Source organism: Eleginops maclovinus, chromosome 12 (assembly GCF_036324505.1).
Source record: "Eleginops maclovinus isolate JMC-PN-2008 ecotype Puerto Natales chromosome 12, JC_Emac_rtc_rv5, whole genome shotgun sequence".
In the NCBI taxonomy this organism is placed as follows: Eukaryota; Metazoa; Chordata; class Actinopteri; order Perciformes; family Eleginopidae; genus Eleginops; species Eleginops maclovinus.
In genome coordinates, this window is record NC_086360.1 from 2981748 (window position 1) to 2995265 (window position 13518).

Here is a 13518-nt window from a genome sequence, read left to right on the forward strand (position 1 = left end):
TTATAATAAAGCACATTTTAATCCAGAAGTGCAATATCTCTTATTTAACAACTGCTCTAACTGGCTGCTACTGCTGCTGCTAATACTGTAATAACACTGTGTAATATATACCGTTAACCACTTACTGCTGTTATTGCTGGCTGCTTCTTCATTACTTTTGTATGTTCATTCACTTTATAATGCTGCTACTTACTGTATCTTTACTACCTTTGGATGTGTACTTATTTAATGTGCTTACCTTCTGCTTTAATATGTAAGTCTTCTCTTTTATTGGGTCTTTTCCTGCACTGGATAACAACATTTCACTGGCAGACAAACATGATCATTTTCTATCTTAGGCTTGAGCTCTTATGCCCACTGTAGAGACGAGTTTCTATTTGAAAAGGAAAAGATAAATATAAAGCCTGAGAATAAAAACCTATAATATCTCAGCAGGGTATCTCCGTGTGTCTGGCCCTCCGTATATTTTAGTAGCACTTCTTCCCTTATTGGCATACCCATTATGATCCTCATCGTGCCCTATTCACTGCTACAACGGCAGTGTCAAATAGGCTTTTAAATGGGCCTCTCCAGCCAGATACAGCTGATGGAAATATGTTAGTGGCTATGTTCACTTTCAGTAAGGCCCAGAGCCACGTTAACAGGCCCACTTAATCAATACTGGAAGACAGAGGGATGACCTTTGGAATCAGTGGGGCCCTGTGGACGAGGCCCCAGAGATAATAACTGATCATTTAGAAGTGTATTAGCTGTCACCAATATTAAAGGACCAGAGCAGGTCAGCACTCAGGAGAAAACCATGGGGGGGGGGATGTTAAGGGGAGGGTTCCGGAGGTGGTGTGTATGTGTGTGTTTGTGAGTGCATTGTGAGTGCTGCACTGCAGGCAGTCCATGGTGCAGGCAATATCGAAAGGTAAAGGAACAGCAAGCCATTGCAAAAATGTTAAGTGCACAAATGCAGAGCGGAAGACAATGCCGCAGGATCAATTGTGAGGCCCATGGAGTGCAAAGGCATATATGCAGATACAATGATGAGCATAGGGGCAATGACACATATGTCAACATGCACACAAACACACCACAGCTGGTAAACTCAGCTCAAATATCAATTTTTCAAAGATGTCAAGAGGCTTCAATAAAGACGGCAAAGAATCATTTTCACTTTGGAACTGTGAGTTGGGATTAATGGTGTAATGTGAGAATACGATTTGGAACTTTTGGAATGTGAAATAAATCCATCTTTACTGATAAACCCGTTCACTTTTGAACTTTAATATTAGTTTTTTTAAAGGTCTTTACATTTGTTGTGTCAAATTAACAAAGCCTGCATAGAGCTGTTCTTATAATACTAATTCAGTGTTCATCAAGGGTTGTGACTGCAGCACTGAGGTGTACGTCAGTGTGCATTGAGAACCCTGTATGCAATGCTTCTGATGTGTACTCGCAGCTGCTGGAAGTACACGTTGCCCTGAGGTTCTCACAAGTGTGTAGTTGCAATAATTGTTTTTTTAGTCCTGTTACACACACACCACTGTTCCTGTCACCGGAACACTTAAAATAGATATACAGTTTATACTTAGACAGTGATTCCTGTCTGTGGCCATTAGACCGTTTATCTTCTTCTGTTTAAATAATATTCTATTCTTTTGATTTCATTTAAATTTCATTGGACATATTTCTTTAATTTCTTATGTTTATATATCTTATTGTATCTTCCATTGCAAGTTTTTGCTTGTTGTGTTTTTATAAAATACTTTATATATTTATTCTTCACACAGTTCTACTATTCTACACTCTATTCGTCAGGTTTCCCTGCAAAGAGTTGAGTGAGAAAGGGAAAAGTGACCGGCCGGCATTCCTCTCTGCTGAACTTTGTTTTCTGTTTTCCCTTTGTGTGTGTGTGTGTGTGTGTGTGTGTGTGTGTGTGTGTGTGTGTGTGTGTGTGTGTGTGTGTGTGTGTGTGTGTGTGTGTGTGTGTGTGTGTGTGTGTGTGTGTGTGTGTGTGTGTGTGTGTGTGAAGTAACTGGAGGGACAGACAGGCTGAGGCAGGCTGAAGGACACTGGGTTCAGCTGAACCTGAAGGCTCTCCGGCTGTCAGTCACCAGGTCAGTTGAGGGAAGCTGACGTTGAACTTGGAAATCTCTCCTGGCCTTTTCCTTACACAGAAACTATACCTGTAACTAAAAATCTACTCTTTTATACTTTGTATTTGTGTATATTTTTTAGAAACACTGGCGACTTAACCTTTGAGAACAGACAAAAGAAATAAAAGAATCATTTAGAAAAGACCACACTGAAAAAACTGAAACGTTGACTTTAACTAACCGTAATACGTCTGTATTAAGTTAGTGGAAAGCAATAATATTAAGTTGAACCTTTTATTTAGACTTAATATTTTTGTTTCCAACTTACCTAATATAATAACATAATACATTTAATTAAAGTTTGACTTTTTTTCAGTTCAAGAAAACAAAACTGAAAGTAGCAGCAGATGGTTTGTTGGGATACAAATCGGAACAATATCTCATGATTTCGATTTTAAACAATAAGACTTCTAAGATAGATAGAAGATATACATTTTAGTGAGGAAAAGGGTCTGCAATCTTATTCAACACTGAAAAAAATGAGAAATGTTTTATGTAATAAGTTACAAAGGTTAGTTGAAAGCAAAGATATTAAGTTTGAATACAAAATATTAGTTTCAACTTAAATCTATTGCTTAACAATAACCTAATACAATTATGTGGAACATTTTCAGTAAACGATGTTGTCTACAATATGCATACATGCATTATTCCCTGTGAATCATGTGTGCATAACTAATGTAACTACTAAAGTGAGGTACTTACAGAAGGAAAACACATTGAATATAAATATAGCACCAAGTGGAACTTACTTTTATTCATGACATATCAATCCATCACTATTGAGTTCCGAATAGTGCACTGAAAAAACTGAAACGTTGACTTTAATTAAATCTATTATGTCAACAAATTTCAAGTCAACGTTTCAGTTATTTCAGTGTGTGATATATCTCAATTTGGAGTAGCCATGTCACGTGAAATGAGATATAATATACTGTACAATGACAAGCTGCAGACTGAGAAATGTAAACAAAATGAGATACTCATGAGAAGTGTGTAAGTGACCACTTAGAGTGTGTGTTTGCATGTGTGTGTGAGTAATAATCAGAAAACAATGCTGCTGGTCATCTTCCAGTTGGCTTTGTGCCACCAGTAACAGCTCTCCGCTGACAAAGACACACACACAGCCCCACAGACACAGACACAGACACACAGACACACACACACACACACACACACACACACACACACACACACACACACACACACACACACACACACACACACACACACACACACACACACACACTCAAATAACAGAAGCAGGAGATGTAGAAGCTAATATGAAGAGGCAGGCTGTGCCTTTACAGGATTAAGTGGCAACAACCTGACCATATATTGGCAGCTCTAAGTGTTATTTTACTATGTAACACACACCAACACACATTCAGCGAGAGCCTCAAGTCTCAAGAAAGTAAGGCAAGACGATTTATTAACCAGAAAAGGTAAAGGTAAACGGCTCAAATTGATTCAAAACTCAAGAAGTGAGCGCTTTCAATCCTCCCATATCAATTTGCTTTCTAGGACACTGGACTTTATTATAAGTATTCTGAAACTACATATTTTGAATTGTATTGAAATATTTAAAATAAAAGGACTGCAATCAAAAAGCAAAGAATCCCAGTTACAAAATGACGTAAGTGATAGAATGCCTAATTACTGAGAAAAGGAACCCTGACGAGGGGTACATGAATCAATGATTTGACCCAACATATTGATTCAAAGATGGTTTTATGAACTAAAAAACAAATTTAAGACAACTAGTACAATATTGCACACAGCAAAGTTAGTTAAAATGACAGCATCACTTATGAGGGTTATCTGTTTTCAGTCTTTAAATACTGCAAAAGACCCACCGTACAGTTTACTTCCTGTCTGTCTTCTTCTGCTGTTCCCTTTATTGTTTACTTCCTGTCTGTCTTCTTCTGCTGTTCCCTTTATTGTTTACTTCCTGTCTGTCTTCTTCTGCTGTTCCCTTTATTGTTTACTTCCTGTCTGTCTTCTTCTGCTGTTCCCTTTATTGTTTACTTCCTGTCTGTCTTCTTCTGCTGTTCCCTTTATTGTTTACTTCCTGTCTGTGTTCTTCTGCTGTTCCCTTAATTGTTTACTTCCTGTCTGTCTTCTTCTGCTGTTCCCTTTATTGTTTACTTCCTGTCTGTCTTCTTCTGCTGTTCCCTTTATTGTTTACTTCCTGTCTGTGTTCTTCTGCTGTTCCCTTTATTGTTTACTTCCTGTCTGTCTTCTTCTGCTGTTCCCTTTATTGTTTACTTCCTGTCTGTCTTCTTCTGCTGTTCCCTTTATTGTTTACTTCCTGTCTGTCTTCTTCTGCTGTTCCCTTTATTGTTTACTTCCTGTCTGTCTTCTTCTGCTGTTCCCTTTATTGTTTACTTCCTGTCTGTCTTCTTCTGCTGTTCCCTTTATTGTTTACTTCCTGTCTGTCTTCTTCTGCTGTTCCCTTTATTGTTTACTTCCTGTCTGTCTTCTTCTGCTGTTCCCTTTATTGTTTACTTCCTGTCTGTCTTCTTCTGCTGTTCCCTTTATTGTTTACTTCCTGACTGTCTTCTTCCTCTGATATCTCTGTCATTCAGCTCTCTGTTGCTTTATTATCTTTTTGAGTTCTTGTTCTATTCTCTTTTCTTAACCGGGGTCAGTTTAGACATCATGAGTCCAAAGTGTTGTGCTCTCCAAAATGAAAAACGAAAATGAAAATGAATATTCCATGGTATGTAGTAATAGACAATTTGTAAAGCAGAATATAATACTGGACTAAACTCATCTGACAAAAAGTATGCCGCATGTGTAGAAAAGCAATAATATGTGTATTTAGTTTATGATTAATTGGCTGGTGTATGTTTCAAATTGATATGGTTTATCATTTGTCGATAATAACTATATCTCAACTGTTATTACTTGGAAAAATTAAGTTTCAGACACATTCCAGTTTTTATTGCTATTTACACACACAATTATTTCATGAGAAGAGGTGAAAAATATATGTATTCTAACTTTATGGGAAATAGTGAATATTACCTTTATTATTCTTATTATTTGTATTTTTTGTTACTCTTTTTATATGTGATATTTCAACTCTTTGTTTGTTTATTAACTTGAATGTATTTGTACTATTACTGTTCTCTTGTTCTGCATGGCGGGAAGCTAATGGGTGTCAAAGATACACACTTGTGTATTTTGTTTTTGATACTGTATGTAATTCAAAGTTGCTATGTTGTTTAAGGAAAAGGCTTTAAGTAATCTGTGTATACACTTAACAGATGCATCGCAATATTCTAAAAAAAAATGCTTTAAAGGTCTGCACATATGTGTTTTAAGTGGATGTGTGTGTGTGTGTGTAGAGGACCAACATGTCTGCTTCTGCTTCTGTGCTAAAACACAATGACCAAAGCCATTATAAGCAGCTTTCACATGTCATCTGGGCCACTTCAAAGGCCAACATGGCCTCCAGCCAAACAGACAGATACAAGGCACAGTAAATCAGTGCAGACACCACCTCACCAGGCTGCTCCTCCCACCCTTTAATCCTCAGAACCTCCTCCATCTGATCTCTTCTGCTCCTGCAGTATTAATATGCAACAATGCTTCTGCTTTCTATAAGAACACATGCTTTAGATCTAAGAACACCGTTGTAAGTGTGTAAGCAGAACAACAACCAAAATGTGAACTGACAGAAAAGGAGCATTTTAGAGACACATGCATAATTAGGGTTTTGTATTTCATTATATGTAGGCCCCTTGTTGTTCTCTCTCCTCTGTCAGCTGTTCTGTTCTGTAGGCTAATACTTTAAGTGTGAATCTATACGCCTACTGCCTGAATCTGCTTTATGGTTTCACTTTATTTGGTTCATTTGTTCTGTTTTTAATGCAGCAGGTGAACCTGTATGTTCATTAAATAGTGTGTGTGAGCTTAACTATACTGAAAAAAACAGAATGGTTGACTTAAATTTAATGTATTATGTCAACAGATTTCACATAACTGTCTTAGGTTAGTTGAAAGCAGTCATATTAAGTTGAACCCAATATTTTTTATTCAAACGTGATAAAGTTGACATGATAAATTTGTAAAAGTTAACGGTTCAGTTTTTTTAAGTGTGTGTGTTGAACTAAAACGGAGAGTTTTCTGTCAGCTCAGATTGTATTCCTGCTTTTTTAAACTGTAGTATGTGCTCATGTGTTTCAGTCTTGGTGTGTAGGCTGCTGCCTGAATATGCTTCATGAAAGGCAGATTTCCCTATCCATAAAATAATTTCTGATCCTAAATATCTTGGTTTCTTCTTTTTTAAGGTTACACTGATCTGTTGTCTTACAAAATACATCTTATTTATATTTATTTTATATATATATATATATATATATATATCCATGTGCAATACGTTCAATACAGAGGATATCCAAAAGTAACAGAAAGTAATCAGGTTGAATTACTTTTATATTCTGATACTCAGATTAGGTAGTAATTGCAACGGAATACATGTTTTCAGTAACCCTGCCAACCCATGCTAATTACTTATTCATGTTAAAGCTAAAAGAAATGTTCTCTTCAAATCAAGTTAAAAAGTAAAACTACTGCTTGTCAGTTTGTAGTTAACAATTATTTATTTATTTCACAATGGTTAGCAATTTTTATTGAAGGAGCCTGCATCTCTGAATGATTAACATTGGTGGTTTTGAGGATGGAATATTCAACATGATGTGCAATAGTATAGGCCAGTCGCTCAACACCCGATCTTCCATTGACCAATAAAGCAGCAGTGTAGCACCAACAACACGTTGTCATAAGTCATGAATAACAAGGGAGGGAAGATGTTCTAGGAGTTCTAGAAGTGAGACTTTTTTGCAATTGTACTGTCCAATGATTACTTTTATACATTTTTGATAAAGCCTCCACACCTTAATGTGTGGTCAAGGTTTCAGTTTTTCCAGCGCAGTCCCACTACAGACCAGTTCCTAAGATCTTTTCCTTTAGTGTGTTGGCCGGGATTTTCCCGCCCTTATTGTGTTTGTCCTGGAGCTCTCAAGGCTACTGTTCAAATTATCCCCACATGAAAACCACCATGTCCTGCATTCTTATCAAAAATAGATTTAAAAGCCAGTGACCCAAAGCAGGTGTGCAACATTGGTTAACAAATCCCTCACCACCACCTCGCCCTCTTCCTGTTGCATTTAACAGCTCAGTGTCCCATTACTGAGCCTGCCTCCACTCAGATCTCCACCAGTGCTAACACATTCCTCCCTAGTAAAACACTAACTGTAATTTTTCTGTCTAAATGGCTGGGTCAGTGGGTCAGTCCTGAGCGGCTCAGGGACTCTGATTAATTACTACAACCAGAGCGACAGGACAATTAAGTCCCACAGCTGAGGAGTTTTAGCACAGTTTAATGTAGTGTTTCCCACACTGAAAAAACTGAAACGTTGACTTTATTCAAATGTATTATGTCAACAGATTTCACATTACTGTATTAGGTTAGGTGAAAGCAATACTATAATGTTTAAATAAAAAGTATTAGGTTCAACTTACTATTATTGCTTTCAACAATACAGCTGAAGAGAAAGACATACAAAAAACATGTTTCTAACTTAATTGTCAGTGCCTATCAGACTGACAAAAAACTGTTTCTCATTGCATTGTGACATGTAGGCATGGATTCTAGAAATGTAACATGTAGCTTTTCAATGTGTTTCACTTATAACCCTGTTGACTAGTAAATCACACACTTATGGCCTGGCCTTTTATTACAAAAGGGGGTACATTAATGAACATGTTTTCGAGGAACATTGATTTAAATTACAATTTGAAGGTAAATGAGATCTTCTAAATACAAAATACTTTTCTGCTCCTGAGTTCATGTGCCAAACTGTAAATCTTCAAATAACAACTGGCACTCAAATAATGCTCAACATCAATTTAAATGTTTTACTCAAATACCCATTTATTGATTTCATTTCTACTAGTAACTTTTAATTTACACTTTGGTAGATCAGTGATAAGCTACTGTTAGGTTTAAAGCCTAGAAAGAAAAAGATTCTAGAGGTTTTTATTGTGAAACATCTCTCCAGGAACTGTTGAATTTGTGATATCAAATCATTTGACAAAACAGAAAGCCAAAAGATTAGGGAGAGTTTGAACGTGTGATATGAGTCTGTTATACTGATTTTATTAGACCTTTGGAAATGTACATCATTCAGATTTTCTTTTACCAAATTAATATTGACGAACTGTAAGAGCCAACAGCATCAATGGCTGATAAAAAAAGACACTTTTGAATACATTCTGCCAAAAGTATAACTTAATAAGGGACATTCAACATGAAGTTGTATCTCTATGATGACAATGTTTTAGTAGAGTGATGTAAAGACCCTGCATCACCTAACTGAAGAACATTCATTTTCGTTAGCACATTTTTGGATGTGCTTTAAATGTGCACATCATTGAGATGAAAACAAACACTGTAAACAACAAAGTGCAATGATTTAGGTGGTGAGGATAAAGAAGATCACAATGAATGTCAGAATTGTCAAAGAAACGTCCCCCCCCACCTCCACCAACACACAGAGTGTAACTGCAGCCTCAGCATGAACAGTCAATGAGCAGCAGGCAGTGTGTCCAACACAATACAACAGCGGCCGGCTGGAAGCTGCTCCATGTTACACGATCTGCTGACACACTGAGGTCACGCTCAATTCACTGAATCTCCAACCGCTAATCAGGCAGATCCCTCTCCATCACTGCACCCCCCGGCCTCAGCTCTGCTGCAAACTGCCCACTACCGAACCCCCAATCCATTTATATTATTTTAAGTGTTGGTCTATTTTATTCAACAGTTAAGATTTTGGGTACCTTAATGTAAAGCACGTACTACACTGCAAAAAACTGAAACCTTGACTTTACCTAAATGTATTATTTCAATAATGGCAATAATATTAAGTTAAAATAGAAAATAATTGGATTAACTTAATATTATTTTTTTCAACCCCATACAGTGCAGAACATGTGGAATTCTATATTATATTATATTATATTATATTATATTATGTTATATTATGTTATATTATATTATGTTATATTATGTTATATTATGTTATATTATGTTATGTTATGTTATGTTATATTATGTTATATTATGTTATATTATATTATGTTATATTATATTATATTATGTTATATTATATTATGTTATATTATGTTATATTATATTATGTTATATTATATTATGTTATATTATATTATATTATATTATGTTATATTATATTATGTTATATTATATTATGTTATATTATATTATATTATATTATGTTATATTATATTATGTTATATTATATTATATTATATTATGTTATATTATGTTATATTATGTTATATTATATTATATTATATTATATAACAAACAGGGGTGTTATGGTGTGCACTGTGGATGACATGACATTCCTAAGGTTACAACATTTGGAATAAATCATTTACTCCTTCATGCTTAGAACTCGTTCTGTCATATGTGCACCATCTCACGTTACTGTTGGCACTGTGGAGACGCAGGAACTGCTCTCATGTTTTAAACTATTCCCAGAGGTACAACAGCCTCCCAGCGCTCCAAATAGACCTGTTGAGGAAGTTGGAATGCTAACAGGAGCAGAGGTGTTAATCAATGTCAGACAGGCAGCTGTTACACATCTGATATTAAAATGCAGCTCCATGTCAGGAGGCTGCTCAATGTTCTCTTTATAGACCTGCTTTTCTGTTGGGCTCCATTAATTTATTCTTTGCCAGAGGTTAAGTCTCCTAAAAGAGTTAAAGCTAAACGGGAAGCATGTGATAGTATACAGTAGGTCATTAAAACCTGGGCTGATGTTAATTCTAATTTAATGGGATTCAAAGAGCAGCAGCAGTCACAAAGTCCAGCTGAAAACACTCGCTATATTAGATCTGCTCCAACATATATCTCGGCTGTCATTTAAAGAATTTTTGTAAGCTAACATAACCAAAACAAAGACAATCAGTCATATTAACGTGACCTGTGTAAAGTGAAATAGTGTTGTGCACTTTATCTACAGACTGCTCAGGTAACTGTGAGCACATAACTGAATAATGTCCCTCATCTACGTATATTATCTTCTTTTGTGGTAAATTAATCAGTTACGGAGGTGCAAACGCGTTACAACGGCCCAAAACAAGTAGAAACACGTCGCAGCTTTAGAAATGATGCAAATAAAAAAATATAAATGTGCCAAAACACACGCAAATGAAGAAACGTCTTCACCAACTTGATAGAATTTAGAAAACATACACCAACTTAAAGCGCTGCATAAACAAAAAGCTACAAATACAAAATTCTGCAAATAGAAAATACTGCAACACAATGAAACCGGTTTCCTCGTTGTGGAAAGGACTTCTGCCACACAATAAAAAATAGTCTTTAACCTCCAAAACAGAGCTGTGAATGTTGGAATTGAAGGTTGTGTAGCGAACGGAGGAGTTTTAATGAAAGTCTACTGAAGACACAGATGATTGTTGTTTCAGTTTGAGTCATCACACAAAGCAAAAACATGAAGATTAATTATTTGCCTACCTGACGGGATGAAGATGAAGATCACCATGAAACATGGAAAAGAGAAGAAAAGAACAAAGTTAGACTGAATGAATTATAAAAAACCACTGCTGAAGTTGACTTTGAATGTCATCTTAACCTGTCAATCTCACAGACATGTTGACCATTAATCACACTTGAAAGACAGACTACATGGATAAATATTAATATGCGACCTGGAGAGCACACTCATGATTGAGCTAATCTTTACCATTTGCCCTGTTATATTTTGATAATGGGTCACTATCATTGCTGTTGCACCATACGAAACTCACAAAGGGTCTGAGAAATGTTGCTCAACGGAATAGTTTTGCAATAGGTCACAAAAGTCTACCTAAGGCGTCTGCTATCTGCTCTATAGCTTGTGGATACAGAGACACATCCATCATGCTGAGTCACCTTTAACCACATCTTTCATAAATCCAGGCTTAACCTTTAAATTAATTCCTTAATGATTGCAAAACTTTCTGGAAATGGATCAATGAACTGTAACAGTGGCAAAACATTTATAGAATATCAAACTCTGTTGTGCTATCAATGCAAAATATGTCACATGTACTGTGCAAAAGAACATTTCATTGCTGTTGTTTAGCTCAAAACAAAGCTGGTCTGTATACTTCATGGCCAAACGTTTGTGGACACCCAAACAATTTATATAATTTGCACACAAACCAGTTGAACATTGGATGAAAAAACTGTTATCATTTATATTAACAGTTGCCTTTTGCTTCTATTAAAACCAAGCGTCAACCTCCGTCTCTAAAATCCAGCAGGGGGCTCTACTGGTGGAACAAAATTCAGATTTTATAGAAGTCTATGAGAATATGCTACTATCCAATTGTTATGTTTTTTTGAAATGTTGCTACAGAGTTTATAGCCTCAAACTTTAGTTTCCTTTAATACCTGCATGATGATCATTTAGTATATTGTGATTTCGTGAATTAGATGATAGATCAGGGTATGCTTTAGGGCAGGGCTTCCTTGTGATTGACATGCTAGTACCTGTCTTTTGTGCCATCTAAGTTTCCAGCTTACAAGTTTCACAGTGTTTGTTATTAAAGTTCTTGCTGCTTGAATATGTGTTGATCGGTGTCTAATTTTAGTTTGCGCCACCCTTAATGTCCATGTGAATAGAAAAACAGCATATCAACAGCTAACCAATATGCCGCACTTGAATATTCAAAACAGCAGACAACCAACCAATGAGTGAGGTCAGAGTGACTAACTCCACTTCTTATACACAGTCTATGATTCAACATAAACTGTCCTGCATTTCAATGTCATACACCATCCTCTCCGTGAGTTTTACATGAAAACTTCAGTGTCTTCCTGTAACAAAGGTACAATTAAAATGTCCTGGTGTGGCCTTCAAACCCAAGGCCACAGGACATTTAATTTCCTCTATATTAACTAGACTGCAGAAAATGTCTCTTGCTGTAACAAAAATGTATCAAACGAATCAGATTTGCTGCAGTTTGATACATTATTATTAACATTTTGAATGACTAAATGTAAATACCGCATTGAAATCCCGGCATAATGTGACATCAAACGGTATACGATAATGTAAGATTCAGAAATATACTAGAAAGTAAGTATAAGGCCTATTTTAAATGTATACATGTAAGCGTCTTTGCCTTTTGGGCAGCATTATGTTGCTAGCGCCGTTGTTTTATGGTGTGTGTGTGTGTGTGTGTGTGTGTGTGTGTGTGTGTTTGTGTGTGTGTGTGTGTGTCTGTCTCTCTTAATTAGAATTCAGTGAAGGAAGGGAACAAGTTCAAGTTTGTGTCCCTTCATGGAGCCATTAATTGTGTAATGTTTAACTGTTGTGAAAGGCTTGGTTTAATGTACAGTGATAAAACATTACCTCCTCTACTTTTAATTAACCACATCCTGTGGACACACTCTGGACTCACTCTCCTGCCTAACTGAGGCCACGCTGACCTCTGTGATTAACTCTGTCAAATCGTACATCCATTCAAACATTAACTCCACTTTTAATGACACAGACGCAGGTGTGATTAAAGGCCTGCAGGTCCAGGGTTTTGGGTTCGTATAGTGGAGCTGCAGCAGGCCTCGGGGCCCGAAACAGGGAAGCCATCTAGAGCTCAAATTAAGTGGAGGCAGAATTAAATCACATGCTGCCTTAGAGGAGCAAATCAACTTCAAGATTTGTTGAAACGGTTGCAAAGGAAACACTGGCTCGCACTGTGCTTTAGGCACGTCTCAAAGTTTACCATATGTCCTCAGTCAATTCCAGGACACCTTTAAGCCTCATATGGGAATCAATTTGGCGCTACTAGAAATATGTTGTAGATGGTCAAAATAACATTGTGTGGTAAACAGTTAGAAGGGCTGACTAATGTCTCCCCCTCCCCTTTCTGTTCCCAGCTCCAAACCCATACAGTAGATTAGACATAGATTAACCTGCTATGTGGACCCGAACAATAGCTGCCTGAGGCCTCTATGTAAGGGGCCTCAAATCAGGTAATAATACAGGAGTTACTGAATGCATGTGTGTTCAGATTGTGCTTTAGTGGTCCAAACATGGTTGTGTAACTAAAATGTTTTCATTGTAGACAAATTTGGCTTATAGTTTTTATGCTAATTATTTGTCTTTTTTCTTGTTAGTTGTGTTAATCAGTATGACCTTACTGGGATTTAGTGAAAGTAATGTGCATGTGTGTGCACTGAAAAAACTGAAATATTAATTTTAACTTTAAAGGAAGTGAAGACACAACGTTCTGCATGACACTGTGTCCTGTATTCAAATAGATTTCT

General features: G+C 36.4%; 1 protein-coding gene across 1 annotated transcript in view; it reads right to left on the minus strand.

The window, feature by feature from the left end:
- arid3c (AT rich interactive domain 3C (BRIGHT-like)) overlaps positions 1-13518 on the minus strand; it is a 72952-nt gene that overhangs the window by 31228 nt on the left and 28206 nt on the right. The gene's annotated exons all lie outside the window — the stretch shown is intronic.